General features: G+C 40.5%; 1 long non-coding RNA gene across 1 annotated transcript; it reads left to right on the plus strand.

Moving 5' to 3' along the window:
* Positions 1-1,051: 1,051 nt before the first annotated feature.
* Positions 1,052-21,927, plus strand: LOC131192329 (uncharacterized). Its single transcript, XR_009153712.1, has 3 exons — positions 1,052-1,887; positions 20,485-20,586; positions 21,899-21,927. It is a non-coding gene; the product is annotated as an uncharacterized LOC131192329 (long non-coding RNA).
* The last annotated feature ends 53 nt before the right edge of the window (positions 21,928-21,980 follow it).

Raw genomic sequence — 21,980 nt, forward strand, 5'->3', positions numbered from 1 at the left:
GGAAGAAGAAGAGATACCTACAATAGAAGAATGGATATTGAAAGTTATTAATTTGGCTGAGATGGCTAAAATCTCAGCTTTTTAAAAGACAATACGCAGGAAAGATATTTAATTGAATGGAAAAATGGATTGATTATCTACAAAACAGATATCAGATTAAGAAATATCAGATTGCCTTTGAATAATTAGAAAGTTATTTTATGTAATGGGGAGGGTTGGGAGATGAAAAGCTTTGGATGTGGTTACTTGGATTGGAAGGGAAAATTTTATTCTATGTTTGGTTTATGTACAACAATACCTTGTGATTGACCCGGGAAGGGGGGGGGAGGGGGGAAGGGGGTTTTTTGGGAGGGAGGGGGGAAAAAAGGGGGAAAAATGTTTTTGTTTTTTTAAAACTCTTTCAATAAAAAAAAAAATAACATGACCGTTGTCACTGGTTACGAGCTGCATAATTAATATCAAAGACTTAATATGGCTTTAATATGTTCCGGGTATGAATGCCAAATAAAAGTATCCCCCCCCTTTCACATTTTATACCATATTGCCTCATTTAACCAAACTCCCTACCGTTAGCCCACAGATTACACTTTGCATTCCCCACCCACCCCCCAAGATAATTGTAGCTATTAAAACGTTCTCGCAACTGTCCCGTTAAAGTTTGTACTTATGCTTGGTTCTCTTACTTTAGGCAGCTAAAAGTCAATTACCTAGGAGAGTGAGAAATTACATTGCATATTAAAAAAAGAAAAAAAGAAAATGAACTGCCGGAGGAGGCGAGGGAGAACGTTCCTTTCGCTTCCCCTCTCCGGGTCCACAGTTTCTATGGCGACCGCCGACACAATGTTCTATCCCGAGAATGTAGCGATTCTCACTTTGAACCAATCGGGATGGAGAGCGTTCCATCAGGAACCAATCAAGAGCGAAGCCTAGAAGATAGGCGCAATAAGGCGACAGTGCTAAGAGCTCTCGGCGAAGCTAGCGCGGGAGTCATACATCCCAGAGTCTAAGGTAGCGGGGGAGGGGAGAGGGAGGGTTATGTGTGTGTGTTTTTGTAATTCCTACCCGGGATCGGAGCCCCTCAAGTACCCTTTGGGGAACACAGCATCCCATCTCCCCTAATAAAAGATTTTGGTACTTGGCTGGGAATGCCGGGGGGCAGTAACTGGGCCCAGAAGGGTGAAAACATTTTGAGTGATTGCCATTGAGACGGGTTAATCAACGTAATCCGAACGCATTATATAAATTATAGGATCTTGCGGAATGTGAGGACCGAACTATAATACGAAAAGTATCCGCGGTAGTTTTTCCTTCGCGGAAAGAGAAGACAACCGAACCGGCTGCAAAAAGAAAACGAATCCGATGCAGTCGCCTTCGGGACAACCTACCCTTTGCCAGTGAGCGGAGAAGACAAAATAACCACTTGTTCCGAGATGTTCTGCTATCAGGCCCGCTCTGGAGGAAAAAGAGACGGAACCGGCCTTCGGCCTGCCAGAAATCTCCTTATCAGAAGCGGAGCATGCAAATAGGAGAGGCGAGCGGGATCACCAGGCACAATAGGAGAGGCGGGGGTGGCACCCAGCCGCTCCTGAACTGCACTGATCCGAGGAGCAGCCTGAGGGGGGGGGGAGAAAAAAAGAAACGAGAAGGAATTAGGGGCGGACTGAAAAGACTGTAGCTGGCCGGGTTGTGGAAAAGACGAGGCGGCGATTGATCCCAAGAGCCGCGGGTCGGGCAGGTGGTTTCTCCATGTGGAGCCTCCAACCTGGAAAAGAGCTCGGAGAAGGCGGCGGACTCCGGCGATGACCCAGCTAAACGAGACCCCGACTTATCCATCTGCCAACACTGATTCTATGGACAGTAATATAGTGGCCATTATTATAGCGACCAGTGAGTATTTGCACGCCTGTCCCTCACCCTCTTTTTCTTTTCTTTTTTCCTTTGGGATTGATGTATTTGCCTTCGATTCTGTTTAGGAATGTAGAAAACTCGACTGCCTTTCCTCCCACTTCATTGTGTTGCCAAAAGCCATGCTCCTCTTCTGTTCTCCCTCTCTCTCTCTCTGTGCATGCACATGGTTAGTTTATAGCTGGGCTCTTCTGTGCTGCAGTTCTTGTGACTTTTTTTTTTTTTTTGGAGAAAAGTGGTCTAAGTAAATGCTCTCCAGGGTTATTAGGACTACAACTCCCAGCATTCTCAGACTCATGGTCAGGTTGGGGAAGGTTGAATTACAAATAGCATATTCTGTTTATCTTGGTTCCAGAAGCAAACCCAGATTTCAGTTGCAGAAGTAATGTTGTACTCAGCCATTGTTTATTTGATCCTGGTTTGCTCACTAATCACAGTCTGCTGGGTATATACATGGTATTAAGATGTTGACTGTGGCTATTTGGCACTGAACCCAAATCAAACCAAGCCGTATTGAGGCATAGTATAATGTGTGAATTAGCTAGTATCTTTGTGCATGGTGCTCTCTCGTGTCTTGTGTGAGAAGATGGGGAGAAATCTTTGTAGCTCCTTGGCAGGGAATTCTAATTTCACATATGTGACTCATGGAGTACAAAGTTTATAACACAAATACAATGCAACAAAACAACCAAAAACATTATAAGAAAAACCTTTTGAAAAACAAGAAAAGTCATTAGAAGCCATAAACTGTTTATAATATGCCATGTGATTCATTATCAAACTGTTGACTTCAGAAATTGCCTCAGCCTTTGGACAAACTGATCAGGAGTCATCATGGAGCCATGTGTTGCTGACATATTTGCCATAGGAACAGTCTGTGCTGTATCATGTATTAAGAAAAATATCAAAATCAAATGATTTAGGGCTGTAATTAGGGCACCCAACATTTGCTTTTTTTTTCTTCTTCTTTTTTGTATTTTCTTTGCATACAAATATATTGATGGAGATCTATGTATAATGCTTTGTATTATCAAGCCAAAATCAGAATAGATGCATTTATATTTTGAAAGCCACTGAAATATTTCTGACTAATGGGTAGACATCTTTGAAACTCAGTCTTGCACACTTCTATAGTTCCATGAGAGGAAGGAGCAGGGGCAGTCGGATGGCCAATGGGATGCAAGATGTAAGGACTTGTGCTTCAGTAATCTCTGGAAGCCATACATTTATATATCTCCTATAACAAATTGTGTTTTTATCCACACTAATAAAAAATTTAAAGAATTTTTTAAGCAAATAACAATTAGATCTTCCATTATCTAAATAATTCTGGGATTCCAGAATAATTGTAGACAGCCTGTCCCTTGCATCCTTTTTTGATGTGCCTATTTTGTTTCAGAAAGTGGAATGAAGAGAATTTGATCACATTTTATAAAAAAAAATGTTGAGGTTTCAAAGTGTAACAGTGTCCTGTGACACTTATAGTCTCACCTAACCACAAATATTGACAAAGTTATCCATCCTTAGAGGTGGGTTTTGTTTTGGGTGTTGTTGTTTTGTTTTTTGTTTTACTTTTTTGGGATCTTTTCATGATTGTTCAGAGAGAAACCTTTCAATCAAAAAATGTCCCAAAATGCATAAGGTAGAATAATTAACAACAGTGTTAAAAACACGTTATAATTCTCATGAAATTTTATTTTTTAAAATTTGTGCTTACTTATAAATAAAAACAAAAAGCACAGCATTAAAAACAACCATGCAAAGAAATCAATAGATAAATTGGAGAAACCTACCCTGCCCGATAGATAAAAGCATGCTAGTGACGACAGCTGGTATTAAATATATTTCCCAGGATAAAGAGTTCCACAGTTTGAATATATCTACTTAAAAACAACCTCCTCCATTCCCATCAAATGTATTGGAATAACACTGTCTGCAGAATTTGGTTTCAGAACATTTCTTACCCCAAGATCTCTCCAGAGGCCAAAGGCTACATTCAGTGTCACTTGAACATATATCTCTTTGCCCTGTCTCCTGTCTCAGATGTGTCCTGCAAAGCTCCCTGGTTTATTTTGTTCAATTAATAGGATTCTCATTGCATCCTAAACCATAAACTTTGAAGCCTGGGTTTGAAGAACATGCGAAGCTAAAATCAAACCAACTACATCAGAATTTAATGTGATGTGGGAATCACACCTGTGTAGCAAACAAATTAGAGGGTTGGATGAGACCTCAAAGGTCATCTTGTCCAATATTTTGTCAACCCAGGAAGTCTACTTCTACAGCATTCCTGAAAGGTAGCCAAACAGTGATAGGTAGCCAAACGTTCACAAACAGAGGTTTGGATCAAGAAATTCTTTCTCGTGTTTACCTTGATGCTTTCCCTTATCATTTGAACTGATTAAAGTTCAGACCTTTTAGGTGCAAGAAAACATTTTTCTACTTATTTTGTGTGACATATACTTTAGAATATCTTCTCCTGGCTAAGCATAAATTCTCCCCTTTTTTCTTAGTCAATAGGGCCCTTGTTGTGTTACGCTTCAACCCCTCATTTTTCCCTGAAGCTCACTAGGTGCTGATCTCAGTTATGTTATTTGGAGAGAATGTTGGATGGATGGATGGATGGATGGATATTTTTAAACTTTGGTGACCCAAATTGGATACAGTAATTTAGAGTCAATTGGCCAAATCCTCTAAGTGCTCTACTTGTGATGGTACCATATAGTTTTGCTCAAGTGTTTTTGACTACTGTATTTTCCCACATGCGTCAATGTTAATCCAGGGGCTATTGCTTCCAGTCTTGTTTATCTGTTTTATCTTAAAGCAGAAATTTAATCTTGGTTGAACTTCATGTTGATAGTCTTGGCTTTGTTCTCCATCCTGCCAAATCAACATTGGCGAATTGGCTTTTTAAAATAAAATTATTCGGGGACTTATAATTTAATTTGATCCTGCTTGCAACATAGTGCTGAGCAACCAAGTTTTTCCAGAGCAAATCAGAAAAGCTAATTTAAACTAATAAAATCCCAATAAATACAAAACAGGTGAGAAGTATGCTGACTCCACTGGCTCTAAATAAATACCAGGTTTTATTTTTATTAACCTCCTTTATCTGGCCATATTTGATGCAGGTTATTTAAAATCAGTTTTCTACACATGAAGTCCCTAATCAGGAGGCTTAAATTAACATTTTTAATTAGAAAAATAGCAAAACAAATACTTTTTCAAAATGTTCAATTTATTCTTTTTGAATATATGCCTCAATGGACAGATCCAAATTTTAACATTAATTTATGAGTTCTATTATTCTGACACTGCAGAGTAAAGTATAGTGCAGCAACCTGCTGTATTTTTTAAACTGTATTCACCCAAAGTCTTTATAAATATTTCCCAGCTCACCAGAAGTGATAGACTATATCTTCCAGAATTTCCCAGAAGGTTGTCCTCAACTTACAACCACAGTTAAGCCCAAAGAGAAATTTGTTAAGTGAGTTTTGCCCCATTTTACGACTTTTCTTGCCACATTTGTTAAGTGAATCACTGCAGTTGTTAAATTAGTAACACAGTTGTTAAGTGAATCTGGCTTCCCCATTGACTTTGCTTGTCAAAATGTTACAAAAGGATGTTTTTCACGTGACTTCAGGATATTGCAGCTGTCATAAATGTGAGTCAGTTGTCAAGCATCAGAATGTAAATCATGTGACCATAGGGATATTGCAACAATCATACGAGTGAAAAATGGTCATAAGTCACTTTTTTTAGTGCTGTTGTAACTTCAAACAGTCACTAAACGAACTGTTGTAATTCGAGGATTACCTGTAGAAATATTAAGAGTCATTGACCAATATATGTAAACACATCAGATTGTGAAAATAGAACCAAATGGAATTTAGCCAAAGTGAAACTGCTGGATTAATCTAAGAGCTGCCCTTAGTGATATTTGGCTTATTATTATTATTTTTTTATTTGCATTTATATCCCGCCCTTCTCCGAAGACTCAGGGCGGCTTACACTATGTTAACCAATATTTTAATGAGCTTCTATTAGGGACGTGGTGGTTCAGTGACTAAGATGCTGAGCTTGTCGATCTAAAGGTTGGCAGTTCAGCGGTTCGAATCCCTAGTGCCGCCAATGGGGTGAGCTCCTGTTACTTGTCCCAGCTTCTGCCAACCTAGCAGTTCGAAAGCATGTAAAAAATGCAAATAGAAAAATAGGGACCACCTTTGGTGGGAAGGTAACAGTGTTCTGTGCGCCTTTGGCATTTAGTCATGTTGGCCACATGACCACGGAGACGTCTTCAGACAGCGCTGGCTCTTCAGCTTTGAAACGGAGATGAGCACCGCCCCCTAGAGTCGGGAACGACTAGCACATATGTGCGAGGGGAACTTTACCTTTACCTTTACCTTTAATGAACTTCTACAGAAACAGATTACAGTTGAGAACTTAATACTGTATCTTGTGCAGAAAGGAAGTGTTGTCATCTGATCTTTACAGGTGGTAGAAATCTGGGCATGCAAAAATAAAGAGGGGAAGTCCACCATCCAGAGCTCCTTATTTCCAGTCCTTTAAAAGCCAATGGGACTGCTGGGAAGTAAACATTCAGTAGAATTACAGATTCTAAAAGCTGGAAGCTTAGTCCTCTGCATTCAACAACTATTTAATTGCTCATATTTTCACTTCATTATGTGAGATACAGAAATTTCACTCAATTATTTGTCAAATGCTTCCCTCTTACTGAGCACTATGTAGAGTAGAATAAAGAAAGGCCTGCCCACGAATTTGTGTTCTAAGAATAAGGAAAAGGGAGAGGCAGGGATTAAGGGGAGAGGAAATTGGTAAAGCAAAACCTGGTAAAAGAAATTCTTTTCTTTCTTTCTTTCTTTCTTTCTTTCTTTCTTTCTTTCTTTCTTTCTTTCTTTCTTTCTTCTCTCTTCTCTCTCTCTCTCTCTCTCTCTCTCTCTCTTTCTTTCTTTTCCTTTCTACATTAGAATCCAGGAATGAAGAAGTAATTTGGGAGGAGGGTCAAAACTTATAAACAGCAGAAATAATTTTAGATTTAAGAAGAGCAGTTTGGGCTTACAATGCAAGCATTTTGACTGTAATCTCCTCATACTCCTATCAGTAGACCCCTAGGATAGCCTACTCCAACCTGATGCAGTCCATATTGTTGATATCATTTGCAGCCAGCACTGTTGAAGATAATAGGAGTTGTAACTTACTATACCTAGAGGTCACCAGTTAAAAGAGAAATGTTAAAGGGTATCTCTAAAATCCTATCTTCACTAGGAAGATCCCTAAGATATCTTGGTTATAGAGGGATGTACTTGACTCTTGACTAATATACTGTACCTGTAGCTGCATTAAAAGAAGAAAAAACCCTAGTATGGCAGAGAGAGCTATGCCTGAAAACTAGATTTTTAAGATAGAGGATTATTTATTGATGCATTCAATATGAAGTCTAAAGATGCAAGGGCATTGCGGTCAAAATTTATACAACTGGATCTCCCAGTATATTTTGTTTGATTTAGAACAACTGGAGAAAGGAATAAAACTCAAAGTTGAATAAGCAGCATAGCTCAGCAAAGCTTTATGCATTTTCACTTTACAGACCATTTTAACAGATTACCTCAGATGACCCAACTCATATATTGCTATAAACAAACCTCTGAAAAAGTATGTGGTAAGGAAGGGGTGCCTAGGAATGGACTATGTCCACCGAAACAGTGTGTCCCATCTGATTAACCCTACCCATTAGATAATGGACAAGAGCAAATTCTTTTGTGATATTAAGAAATAAAGGTCAAGAGTGAGGAAACTAGGACTGTCTGGGGAAACAACTTTATTTTTTTTATCAGCTGTAAGAAAGATAGGCTTTCTGACACGGGTTTCCCAGTCTCATGACTTTCTATGCAGAATAAAAACTTGGAAAAATTGTGTAGACTTGTTCCCTTTCCACAAAGAACAAGAACATGGAATGCCAATGAAGTATATCATGGTTTCATTTTTTTTCAACAACACACTATCTCTTATTCAATTTTTTTGTTGAACTGAATGGCTTCTATTGAGTATGTGGAGACAAATTCATCATGCCATTCTTATCCTGTTTTTTAGTACAGCAGCTCCCTGAAAATGTAGAGAAGTTTCTCTGTATACTTAGGACATTTATTATTTATATATGTGTTCATAATATTGGCTTTATGAATAGTCTCTTCCCTCACCCACCCACCCAAAAAAATGGTTGGACATGTCTCTTCCCCAAAGGTTTGCAGTCAAAAGCCAGATTATGATTTCAGAGAAGAAATTTTAGCACTGTTCATCATGATATAAAACTGAATTATGGAGACTTAGAAAATTAATGATTTTTCCGAGTTGTGCAATGAAGTCATTGTTGGATTAGGAAGATCCAGATTCAAGTCTCCTTTTATTATGGAAGCTTGTTAGGAGTTCTTGTGCTAATCTCCTTAACTCTTTGTTCAACCTATCTCATAAGATTGTTGTGGTAGAGAATTTGGAGAAGGGAATAATAATAACATAGAGTTGGAAGGGACCTTGGAGGTCTTCTAGTCCAACCCCCTGCCCAGGCAGGAAACCCTATACCATTTCAGACAAATGGTTATCCAACATTTTCTTAAAAATTTCCAGTGTTGGAGCATTTACAACTTCTACAGGCAAGTTGTTCCACTGATTAATTGTTCTAACTGTAAGGAAATTTCTCCTTAGTTCTAAGTTGCTTCTTTCCTTGATCAGTTTCCACCCATTGCTTCTTGTTCTACCCTCAGGTGCTTTGGAGAATAGTTTGACTCCCTCTTCTTTGTGGCAACCCCTGAGATATTGGAACACTGCTATCATGTCTCCCCTAGTCCTTCTTTTCATTAAACTAGGCATACCCAGTTCCTGCAACCGTTCTTCATATGTTGTAGCCTCCAGTCCCCTAATCATCTTTGTTGCTCTTCTCTGCACTCTTTTTAGAATCTCAGCATCTTTTTTACATCGTGGTGACCAAAACTGAATGCAATATTCCAAGTGTGGCCTTACCAAGGCATTATAAAGAGGTACTTCATGTGATCTTGATTCTATCCCTCCGTTTATGCAGCCCAGAACTGTGGTAGCTTTTTTGGCAGCTGCTGCACACTGCTGGCTCATATTTAAGTGATTGTCCACTAGGACTCCAAGATCCCTCTCACAGTTACTACTATTGAGCAAGGTACCACATATCCTGTACCTGTGCATTTTGTTTTTTTGGCCTAAATGTAGAACCTTACTTTTTTCACTGTTTAATTTCATTTTGTTAGATAGTGCCCAATGTTCTAGTCTGTCAAGATCTTTCTGTATTTTATCTACCACATCAGCTCCTGGAGAAAAGGCAAGATATAAATTGAAAGAATGACAAATAATGTTATTTAAGGACGCTTGCATAATTATAAGTATGGAAAAGTTTGCTCATTGGTTTGCTTGTTTTGTTTGAAAATTTCTATTTCACCTTTCTTCAATAGAGTTTATAGGAAGACATTGAAATCCAGGTTGAAGCCTGGAGCCGGTTTAGGATTTCATGATCATTATTCCACCTATGGGCCTATCTCAGGTCCTTGTCAACCCATGACATCTTGGATTCTTATTCTTATAATTGGCTAAAGAAAAGAGCCAATAGTTCTGTAATCTCTTTGTCATAAACAAATGACTTCCTTCTAGTATTTAGATTGCTGGTGACAGATACTTTCTAGAGGTATAAATACATCATTAGAGTAGTCTGCTCTAGAGAAATAGCCTATAGAGAAAAATCCAAGGGATTCCTAAATACTCTATGAGATTCCTGATTGGCAGAGCTGGTGATCATATCAAATCTCACACTGTGGAAGGATGAGATGGAAAGAGCCATTGAAACAATTGTACCTAAACACTCTCCTTTTGTTGTTGTTGTTAGTTGCGAAGCTGTGTCCGACCCATCACGACCCCATGGACAATATTCCTCCAGGCCTTCCTGTCCTCTACCATCCTCTGGAGTCCATTTAAACTCATGCCTACTGCTTCAGTGACTCCATCCAGCCACCTCCTTCTCTGTCGTCCCCTTCTTCTTTTGCCCTCAATCTTTCCCAGCATTAGGCTCTTCTCCAGTGAGTCCTTCCTTCTCATTAGGTGGCCAAAGTATTTCAGTTTCATCTTCAGGATCTGGCTTCTAAAGAGCAGTCAGGGTTGATCTCCTCTAGAACTGACTTGTTTTTTTGCCTTGCAGTCCAAGGGACTCGCAGGAATTTTCTCCAGCACCAGAGTTCAAAGGCCTCAATTCTTTGGCGCTCAGCCTTTCTTATGGTCCAACCTTCACAGCCATACATCGCAACTGGGAAAATACTCTCCTTAGCATTGTGGAAACAGAAATGCACCTTGGGCTGTAATACATTGGGAATTCAGAATCTAAAATCAAATGTAACTAATTTTTTGGGGATGCTGCAGGGCAACTGCTGCAGGGTACTTGATAGTGATAGCCTTTACACCTTGGGTTATTTTGTGATGAATTTGCTAAGTACTTTGAGAACGGCAGCTTCAAAGTAGTACTTGAGTTTACAACTGCAACAGATGTAGACAGAAAGATGGTGGTAGTTCTGACTAGTCGTGGTTTAAAGGATTAATTTAAGTTTCCAAAACCTGCAGATACAGACGAGATGGTTGCATCTGTTCAACTTACATCTTGTACCTTTGATCCATATTTATGTTAGCTATTAGCATCTAGCAAAGGAGGTCTGGGTGGGTTCAAAGCATAGTAGATGTTTAATTGTATCAGGGGCAGATATTCCTGTATTGGATAGTGGTGCAGACCCTCCTAAACAAGTCATAATCTTTGGAGCTATGGATTATCAAACTGGTTGCATTCCTATTGCTGCAGTGATACATTTGCTATTTCAGCTATGGGCCTTTTGACTTCCTTGTTTTTCTCATTGGCATTGGAGGTATCTTTAGCCTCTAGAAAAGGGATATCAAACTCAATTTCATTTAGGGCTGCATCAGGGTTGTGATTGACCAACGAGGCAGGCGTGGCCAGCTTGACACCACTCCCCAAACGTCTGGCATGTTTCCTGTTCACACTGGGTAGACTGGGCCGAAGCCACGCAGGCCGGCCCCTTACATTTTCCAGGACGGTGCCAGGGGCCGGATCTGACCACATTGCAGGCCGCATCCGGCCCACGGGCCTTATGTTTGACACCCCTGCTCTAGGACAACAACTCTCCTCATTTCTGTTAGCAGGCCCATGCTGGCTGGAGATGACAAGTGGTTTTTTTTTGTTTTTTTGTTTTGTTTTTTACATTTATATCCCGCCCTTCTCCGAAGACTCAGGGCGGCTTACATTGTGTAAGGCAATAGTCTCATTCTATTTGTATATTTATATACAAAGTCAACTTATTGCCCCCCCAACAATCTGGGTCCTCATTTTACCTACCTTATAAAGGATGGAAGGCTGAGTCAACCTTGGGCCTGGTGGGACTAGAACCTGCAGTAATTGCAAGCAGCTGTGTTTAATAACAGGCTTCTTACAGCCTGAGCCACACCGCGGCCCCTACAAGTGTTGTAGACCTTGGGGAAGTCTAGGCTGAAGTGAAGGCACATATGTTACTTTGTAGAGATTTCACTGAGCTTGCTGGTATTTGGAAGCTGTACAAGATGTCTCATTGTATTTCCCTTTTTTCCCTTCTTCGTTAGCAGTTTCTTCCTCTGTGTTCATCATGGCCATTTTGGTGCTGCTGCTCCTTTTGTACCACCGGGACCCTCTGTGCTGCCAATTTCTGTGCTCTTGCCGACTTTTCCAGAGCCCTAGTCAATATGTGAGTATCTCCCCAGTTTGCCTGCTTCTTCGGGTTTCATCAGCTTCCCTTGGCCACCAGGCCTCGCCGTTCCCCCGCCCATTTTTGATCCTGGGTAAAGAGCGTGCCTCATTGTGCTCTGCAAGGACCGGAGGCCACACGCTGCTCCCCTGCACAGTCTTTGGCAGGCCTCCCTTTGCATGGTTGTCATCTCACCCTTGGAATAAAGGAGTCTAGTTTTCCTTTCTGCTGGCTGAATAGCAACTCAAGGTCTATTTACAGTTCTCTCCTGCCAAGTTATAGTGTTGCGCACCCAGGAGCGCCTGTTTACTTCCCACTCTGTCTACAAACAAAGCCTTTTCACCTGAGCCTTTCCCCGGTTGGCTGCTTTTGAGAGTGGGTGGTACTATCCGGGAGCTGGTATTGAAGCATGGGAACAGATGGGAAGGTAACACTGAGAGCTAATCAGGGGGTAATGATGGTGCCAGGAGAACTTTGCCCCTCTTTACCTTTCTGGCCCTTTCAGCCCCAGGCCTCCTCTTTTCCTTACAGGGATGGAAAACAGCAGGGAATGCTCCTGTAAGGAACTTGTAAATGCAGACAACCCCATTCTCCGTTGCCAGTATCCCAGCAACCAGCATTATACCTTTCAAAGTTCACGACTGGGGACAGCCAGAAAGAAAACATTCTCCCGAGTTCCCCCTTTCTCTCTTTCACGGAGGCACAACGTGGTGTTTTTGGTTTTTTTTAAAAAATAATGCTTCTTTGCAAGCACTGAAGAAGTGGAACCAAAAGGATTCCAGAATGGGTGGATTCATTGTACCTTCTTCCCATTCTCCCATTCTACCCCACCCCATTAGAAATTCAAAACTCTAGGAGGGTATAGCCTGAGATCTATTCTGACTTGCAATGTATGTATTTCCATATCCAGAGGTACCTTTTTATTTATTTATTTATTTATTTATTTATTTATTTATTTATTTATTTATTTATTTATTTATTTATTTTGTCACACAGTATATATGAGCGTAAGCATGAAATAACTATACAGTATATAAGTATATATCTAAGTATGAGTATGTAATAACTAAATTAATTGAATATAAAGAAAGGAAACAAAAGGACAGGAACGGTAGGCACTCTTGTGCTCTTATGCACGCCCCTTATAGACCTCATAGGAATGGGGTGAGGTCAATAGTAGACAGTTTTTGGTTGAAGATTTGGGGATTTTGGGAAGAGACCACAGAGTCAGGTAGTGTATTCCAGGCATTAACAACTCTGTTACTGAAGTCATATTTTCTGCAATCAAGATTGAAGCGGTTAACATTAAGCTTAAATCTATTGTGTGATCGTGTACCTTGCTCAGGATATAGGATTGACCTTTAAAATAAACGTCTTCTGCCCTGTGCCATAAAATGTCATGCATCCTACCAACTCTTGGCAAAGTATCTGGGAGTTTTATATAATCCACACTGAAAGTCCAAAGAGTCTACATTTCAAAGATGTTGCTAAGATAATTGTGATGCAAGTAGTTTCTGCGCTACTCTCTTTGTTGCCTCTACTATACTCCCCCATTTGTTGCAGCAACAGTCCCTTGTAGGTTTCCAGTTTAAATAGAGCTGTCTGTGATTTAACATAGGTCGCCTTCTCCCATAGCTGTATAAGTGTAGAGTAGTGTTTTTAGTTATCCCCTCTGTGTTCAGAAGAATGGAATTGTTATGTAGTAAATCTAAATCATATGGAATTATGGAAGTTAGAGATACAGTGTCGTATAATTCTGGGTAGAAACTGCTTGAGAATATCTTGGAAGCAGCTGACATCTGTCTCATCTATGATTCAGCCCCAGTGTTTTGTGATAAGGCTTTCTTGGGACAGCTTTTTCTCAGGAAGTTCTTTATTACCAAATGTCCCCAGGGTAAGTAGAAAGGCTGCCTTCATGCAACATTTGTTTTTCTTAAGCCGCCCTTGTTCAATAAGGCAAGAAAGCTTCCAGGGTGAAAGTATGACAATTAGCCTGGTCGTCCTAGCTGATTTTATACCCAAAGGCATGTGAAGGTCTCACGGTGGCTCTTGCTGATTTTTCTTAGAAGTGCATTGGCCTAAGAACTATGTTTGTCTCTGTTTAGAGCTTTCAAGGGTTTACGCGTTTTGTTTTAAAAGCTGAGGTCAAGTCAAACTATCTTGGCTTGGAGAGAATGTCCTGTGAGTCAATAGATGTCCCCAAGGATTTAGTTCTCACGGTGGTTCTTGCTTACTTTTCTCAGAAGCAGCGTATCAGCCTAATTGCTATGTTTGTCCTATGTTTAGAGCTTTCAAAATTCACTCATTTTGTTTCAAAAGTTGAGGCCAAGCCAAACTGTCTTGGCTTGCATGCCTTGTGATTAGATAGATGTCCCCAAGGACTCAGTTCTCTTCATCTCTTTGAAAATCAATTGCCTGGAAAGAAATCACCTCTTGCTTCCAACCCATATGGATATCCATTCTTGGAAAAGAAATCAAATGGCTGGACAGTTTCAGGGGAAACACACTGATACTTAATCATACGATTAAACCTAGCCACTATTTTAAATAATGCATAAAACTATTACTGATTTAGTTATTGTTTGCTGAGTTAACCACAGTTGACTAGTTTTGATCTGTTTCTAAAAATAAATGAACCACATTGAAACAGACCAGCATAAAAAACATATCCTGGTAACTTTTTCTTTAACCTGTTTTCCTCTTGTGTGCATTGGAATGTCCCAGAATTTACAGCTACCAATTGAGCAGGAATTCTTAAAGGCTGTAGTATTTGGAGAAGAACGGACATGGGCAATGGTGGGTTTCAAAATTTTTTACTACCGGTTCTGAGGGCATGGCGTGGTGGGCATGGCAGGGGAAGAATACTGCAAAATCTCCATTTCCTCCCGATCAGCTGGGACTCGGGAGGCAGAGAATAGATGGGGGCAGGGCCAGTCAGAGGTGGTATTTACTGGTTCTCTGAACTACTCAAAATTTCCGCTACCAATTCTCCAGGTTTCAGGAGGTTCTGACCAGAACCTCCCAAAACCAACCTCTGGACATGGGATGGATCCTTTAAGCTATTGCCTGATTTGGAATTTTCTGGCCAACTATACTTTTTAGTAGGTACACATATCCCACTTTTTTTTTTCATGTTTGTGTGCCCATTTACAAAGTTTCTGAAAAGTTTGGTTAGCTGAGGAAAGTAAGACTGTGTTGAAAATGTTGGTCTATGGTGATCGTAAAGCAGACATGCTGAGCTCAGGTCTGGTGAATCTATGCCACGTGTCAGTTAAACTTGCAAAACCTAAAGCAGTATTTAAGATATGGACTTTAGCTCCCTGCCAATAGATCTTAAAGTGGCTGAGGTCACTTCTCTAGTTCTTGCTTCTGGCTTCAGAAGTTGTAGGAGCTTCATCACTGGAAGCTTTCAAGAAGCGACTGGATTGCCATTTGTCAGAAATGGTGTAGGGTCTCTTGCTTGGGCAGGGGGTTGGACTAGATCAGGAATCGGCAACCTTAAACATTTTAAAAGAGCCACAAAAGTCCTAACTGGAAGCCCCCCCGTTCAATTCTGGAGCCGACTGGAAGTCTGGTTCACCCACCATAGAGTCTACTCCTTTTTCTTCTACTTGTCCTAACCGAAAGTCCTATCAATTGTGGAGCTGACTGGAAAGCTTGCCCCTTGCCATAGAGTCTCTTCCTGGTGCACCGTGCTTCTCACCCCCCCTCCCTTTAACCGGAAGCTCCTCTCAAAATTGTGGCACCGACCGGCAACAGGGATGACAGCAGACAGATGAAAGAGCCACATGCGCTCCAGAGCCGCGGGTTGCTGACCCCTGGACTAGAAGATTGATAAAGTCCTTTATATATCCTTTATATATTACAAATATAATATAAATATAATATAATAATATAAATATAATATAATATAATATAATATAATATAATATAATATAATATAATATAATATAATATAATATAATATAATATAATATAATATAATATAATATAAATATAAATATAAATATATATTTATATATACTTTATGCACCAAGACAAATTCCTTGTGTGTCCAATCACACTTGGCCAATAAAAATTCTATTCTATTCCATCTCTGTTATTCTGTTATTATTCTGCTTATTTTTCAAATCCCAGATTCAGATTTCAGACCAAACATGAAACTTCTCGTGGGTGCTGGTGCTGGTGTCCTTTGTTTTTATTTTGCTTTTTTGGGGGGGAGGGGTGTCTTTTGGTTCTTTTGGCTGGCCTTAGCAATCGGATTAATTGACAAACTAATATTCCTTTCTGATAGTTCCACTTGACAAGACTTGTAGTAGATCTCTGCACTCAATTTTGTATTTTAGGAAAAAGGGGAAAATGCAAAATGGAGGCTTTGACCTCTATTAGTCATTCAAATTCATGCTTTATATTTCTTTAAAATGTGACTGGTCACACACTGACTACAGTACTATGTCTAATTACAATTTCCTGTCTTTCCTCCGGAGAGGGTTGCCCCATTGTTAACAGTAAAGGACTTTCAACTGCAATCAAGTGAAAACTCTCCTCCCCAAAGGAGTCATCCTGCAGAGAGTAGACCTGGAGTGGAAAAACTCTGGGAAGGACCAGCGATAGGGATTTTACGAGATGACTCACTTTTCTTTTCACTGTGGCTCCTTTAGTCATAGCTCCCCATGGGATCATTGCTCTTCAGATAGGACTTCAAGAGGGTTGCCATTGCAAACATGTACAGTTGCATATGGAAAGTATGGAAGTAATATTGAAATAATCAAGACGGCTTACACTTTCTATTATCAGAGAAGCAAATCTTTGAATGTTGTGTATTAGAACAAAAAGTTATATTAGATCAGATCAAAAACTTGTCTAGTCTAGCACTTGAGTTGTACAGATGACCCTGGAAAGAACACAAGAGGAGCTCAAAAACAATCCTGTTCTCTGGACCTGCCCCTCAGTAATCAGAACTGAGTGGCATAATTACATAGGACTTCTATGTTCAGGTCATTCAGTTCATTATTAAAACAAACTCCCTGGAAACACACATTCCTATTTACTTTTATGTCTGCTCCTCACCTCCTCTGAACCATCTTTTCTATCATATTTCTGTCTGGCTCTCAGTTTTAATAGAAAATAATGCAGATCCCAGAAGTCTGAATCAGACCCTTTTCTGCTTCAGAGAATATACAAGGAACTTGCGAATACACAGTAATAACAAACCTTGGTTTACACCTAAACTTAAGCAGCTACGACATTCCAAAGAGGAAGCCTACAGAAAAGGTGATAAAATGCTGTACAATCAGGCCAGAAATGCACTAACAAGGGAGATAAGAGCAGCAAAAAGAAGCTACTCTGAAAAGCTAAAGAATCAATTTTCAGCAAATGAACCAGCAAACATGTGGAAAACTCTTAAAAATATCACCGGCTATGGCAAACCTCCTTCCCAGGCTGAAGGTAATCAACAACTGGCAGATGACCTGAATGAGTTTTACTGCAGGTTTGAAAGGAAACTACAGCCACCTATCTCCATAACCCCCATCTCAGACACACCAACAACAGCCAAGCCTCCTACAACTGACCCCATTTCATTGGGTTCACAACCCCTAGTGATCACAGAAAAGGAAGTGCAGGACCTATTTCACAGACAAAAGCCAGGAAAAGCTCCAGGCCCAGACAAGATAACTCCTTCTTGCTTAAAAGTCTGTGCTGACCAATTGGCCCCATCTTCACCCATATTTTCAATAAATCACTAGAGATGTGCTATGTTCCTTCTTGCTTCAAACGCTCTACCATCATCCCAGTGCCGAAGAAGCCCACCATCAAGGAACTGAATGACTACAGACCAGTTGCTCTAACATCTGTAGTCATGAAAACCTTTGAAAGGCTAGTGCTTTCCTACCTGAAAACCATCACGAATCCGCTCTTAGACCCCTTGCAATTTGCATACCGAGCAAATAGATCAACAGATGATGCTGTTAATATGGCTCTGCACTACATCCTACAACATCTTGAGTCTCCAAAGACCTATGCAAGGGTCCTTTTTGTAGACTTTAGTTCAGCATTCAATACCATCATTCCAGACATTCTTCTAACTAAGCTAAACCAGCTACAGGTACCGGAACAGACTTGTAAGTGGATCACAAGCTTCCTAACAAACAGGAAGCAGCAGGTGAAGCTAAGCAAGATCACATCAAATACCTGTACAATTAGCACAGGGGCCCCCCAGGCTGTGTGCTCTCCCCACTTCTCTTCTCACTGTATACCAATGACTGCATCTCCAATGATCCATTTGTTAAGCTACTGAAGTTCGCAGATGACACAACAGTGATTGGTCTCATTCGAGACAATGACGAATCCGCATATAGACGAGAGGTCGAACGACTAGCCTTGTGGTGCAACCAAAACAATCTGGAACTGAACACACTCAAAACCGTAGAAATGGTGGTAGACTTTAGGAAAAACCCTTCCATACTTCCACCTCTCACAATACTTGACAACACAGTATCAACAGTAGAAACCTTCAAATTTCTGGGTTCTATCATATCGCAAGATCTCAAATGGACAGCTAACATCAAAACATCATTAAAAAGGACAACAAAGAATGTTCTTTCTGCCAACTCAGTAAGCTCAAACTGCCCAAGGAGCTGCTGATCCAATTCTACAGAGGAATTATTGAGTCTGTCATTTGCACCTCTATAACTGTCTGGTTCGGTTCTGCAACCCAACAAGAAAAACACAGACTTCAGAGGATAATTAGAACTGCAGAAAAATAATTGCTACCAACTTGCCTTCCATTGAGGACCTGTATACTGCACGAATCAAGAAGAGGGCCGTGAAAATATTTGCAGATCCCTCGCATCCTGGACATAAACTGTTTCAACTCCTACCCTCAAAACGACGCTATAGAGCACTGCACACCAGAACAACTAGACACAAGAACAGTTTTTTCCCAAAGGCCATCACTCTGCTAAACAAATAATTCCCTCAACACTGTCAGACTATTTACTGAATCTGCACTACTATTAATCGTTTCATAGTTCCCATCACCAATCTCTTTCCACTTATGACTGTATGACTATAACTTGTTGCTGGCAATCCTTATGATTTATATTGATATATTGATCATCAATTGTGTTGTAAATGTTGTACCTTGATGAACATATCTTTTCTTTTATGTACACTGAGAGCATATGCACCAAGACAAATTCCTTGTGTGTCCAATCACACTTGGCCAATAAAATTCTATTCTATTCTATTCTATTCTATTCTATTCTATTCTATTCTATTCTATTCTATTCTATTCTAATATGTAGAAACATAGTGTGTGTGTGTGTGTGAGAGAGAGAGAGAGAGAGAGAGCAGAGCAGAGCCTAATGGGTTTTTTACCTACTTGAGGTTGCCCTTAGATAGTATTGGAATAAGAAGGAAAATGCCACTTTAGCACTGGTTCAGCTAAGGGCTGCGTAAGCCTGCCTTACTCCATGAGCTGAGTATTGGATGAAGGCAGCATTATGGGGATTGAGCAAAATGTTTGCCAGGCCATTATTTGTGCAACTGGGGACTTGGTCTAAAATAGCCCTCTACCCTCCAGTTCATTCCTTTTACTATAATTCCAGCAATGTAGAGGGAAAGTGGAGACACACAAAGGCTCACTGTCCTATTGGGGCACTGAGGGCATTCCTCCAGGTGGCTTCACTGTAGTTACAACAATCCTGCCCTATTACTGATGAGATTCCCTGCATTCTCTTTTGTTGGAGAATGGAAAAGTTGTGTGAATTGTGGTCCATTGGCATCCACAGTGGCAGGTGCTGAAACCAGCAAGATAATGGATGCGGCCTCAGGATTCAAGCTTCCCTCTTTCATATGGGCATTGATGTCATACACGTGGGCAAAGAGGTTGGATTGGCATTGCAACCCTGCATCCAGCATCTTGCCTGTTTTGAACACACATGCAACCCCCCCATGGTGGCAGATGGCCCATCAACCTCTGCCTAACCTACCTGCTACCCTTCTGCATAATTGGACAGCACTATCAGTGGTAGGTTGCTACTGGTTCTCCCCAGATGAGGCGAACTGGTAGCTGCGGTGAGAGGCTCCGCCCATGTGCCCAGACGTCTCTGCGCATGCGCAGAAGCTTCTGCACATGCACAGAAGTGTTGTGCACAGTGGCAACGGGATTTGAAACCCACTACTGAGCACCACCCAGTAAGATTAGTCAGCCACATCAGATTCTGTATGTGCAAGAAATGTGTCGTTTTCATCTAGTTTCATCTCTCAGTTTTGGTTGGTTGAAGAAAGAGAGAGATTGGAAACTCCTCCCACCACCCCATTGAAAACCGCGCTTTAGAGAGATGTGGGAGCATATCTTCCATGATCAAGAGCAGCCTTATCACTCTCAGTGATGGAACTATTTCTCAGCTCATTGAGAGCCACTGCTAGTATGGGGGAGAGAACAGGGACAACCTCATGAGAACCACACCAGGATACCAAGAGTTGGTTTGGGATGCTGCCTTTATTTAGTAGCTGTTGTTTGGGAATTTTGCAATGGTGTACCTGCCTTGTATGTATATATCCATTTTTCCCCTTCCCTACTCCTGTGCCATACATTTTAGTGAAATATACAGAATGGGCTCCACAGAGAGGATTCAGTAGAATTACTATTTCTTGTGGACCACTTGCTAGTTTGTGTTGAGTAATAGGTTGCTTTTCCAGTCTGAAATTTCCAGAAGGAAAACACAGCTTTTATTTTTAATATTCTCCTCCCATCCTGCAGGAATGTCCTCCTTCTTACTACAATAGCAACCAGCGACTGGTGGGATCCCAATCTGGAGCACAGCGAATGGAGACAGGTGCTGCTGAAAACACTGGTGTCCAGGTGGGAGAGCTTTTTTAAAAAAAAAAATAGATGGATGGATCACCTGGAAAAGGAGATGAGCACACGGGGGAAAAGCATGGTTGGGTTGAGGATAGTAGAGGAACTTGGCAGTGCGGGCTCAAAGGAAGCATGATGAAGAGATTGTGTATGTGAATAACCTTATGAATGTGATAAAATGAGTTTAATTATTATCTTGTTCTTCCTCCAAAAAGCCTACTGAATTTTTTCCCCTTTACTTTTACAATTATCTTGTGAAATAAACTGCAATGAGGGCTTAAATTTTTAGAAGATTTTTTAAAATCCCTTTATTATTTGTATAAGTAACTCAAGGTGGAAAATTGTACTTCTTCTTCCTCCTCTTCCTATTTCCCCAAAACCAAAACCCTGTTAGGTGAAATTGGGCTGAGAGAGAATGAATGGCTGAATGTCACCCAACCGTCTTTCATGCCCAAGATGGGTTTAGAACTTAGTCTCCTGGTTTCTGGCCTGGTGCCTTAACCACTAAACCAGCCTTAGCAGGAATTTGGATATATTTGTGAAATTGCAAATTATCTAAATGACACATTTAATGTAATCATCAGATAAACATTGTGCAGTATGGATCTGCAGAGATGCTGCCTGCCATTATAGTATAAAATCTTTCACTAGGTAGCAAGAGAAGGATCTAATAGAGTTAACACGGCTTTTAATATAAAGATGATAGAAGCTGGCCCCATCAATACTACTGTGTGGTTAATACCATTTTTCACACTGAACGACATTGCAGAATCTCCTCGGTCACATGATTAAAATTTGGATGCTTGGCAACTGGCTCATATTTATGATGGTTGCAACGTTCTGGTGTCATGCGATCACCTTTTGCAATCGATGAAGAAGCCAGATTCCCCCTTACAACCGTGGTATTAAGTTAACAACTGAAGAGATTCACTTAACAACAGTGGCAAGAAATGTTGTAAAATAAGGCAAAGTTCATTTAACAACTCTCTCACCTAAATTTTGGGCTCAATTGTGGTCACAAATCGAGGACTACCTGCATGGAAAGACAATTATTCTGTCTGATAAATTAACACCAATCTTCTTGCTGCATATTGTTTGAGTACTTAAATTTAATGGATTAGGTTGGTTTATAGACTCTGAAAGGAAAAGAACAATAGAGTTACATGTTCTGTTCTGACCTTATATTTGTTTGATAATAAGCAGTGTAAACCTAATGTGGCTGCTTGCCTACAATATGCACACTAAATGGGGGGTGAAACATCTTGTAGACCTATCAAACCTTTGAAAGACAACCTTTGTTCCTTTCCCTATCTAGGGAAATGAATTGTTTTGTGTTGGAAGCCCTGGTAGCTATCAGCTTCCACAGTGGGAGCAGCCTCACCTACCAAGCTATGAGA

Source organism: Ahaetulla prasina, chromosome 2 (genome assembly GCF_028640845.1).
Source record: "Ahaetulla prasina isolate Xishuangbanna chromosome 2, ASM2864084v1, whole genome shotgun sequence".
NCBI lineage: Eukaryota > Metazoa > Chordata > Lepidosauria > Squamata > Colubridae > Ahaetulla > Ahaetulla prasina.